Source organism: Arachis ipaensis, chromosome B10 (assembly GCF_000816755.2).
Source record: "Arachis ipaensis cultivar K30076 chromosome B10, Araip1.1, whole genome shotgun sequence".
In the NCBI taxonomy this organism is placed as follows: domain Eukaryota; kingdom Viridiplantae; phylum Streptophyta; class Magnoliopsida; order Fabales; family Fabaceae; genus Arachis; species Arachis ipaensis.
The window spans coordinates 114672563-114672920 of NC_029794.2; positions in this window are offsets into that span (position 1 = coordinate 114672563).

Below are 358 nucleotides of genomic sequence, written 5' to 3' on the forward strand. Positions count from 1 at the left end.
TCCCTCTGATTTTTGGAGTAAAGTCTTCTTTCTTGGCCATCTTTTTGTAGTAGTAGTAGTAGCTATGTCAAGGGTTTGAAATGTTTTAATATGTTGAACAACATTATATTTTCCTCTGCTCTTCTTTTGTTTTACTTTGTTGAAGATCACAACGAACAAAGGCAATTTTCTCATCAAGTACTTGCTTGTTTGCATTAAAAGACAGCTGGCTTTTGTTTTTGAGACACTATTTAGTTGAAAATGATGATAGTGTTTGGATCCACGTGCAACCCATTGGATATTGCACTTAATTAATTAGCTCCCACCACTCAGTTTGACACAACTCATGTTCAAAGCGTGGAGAAAATTAAAGGCAAGC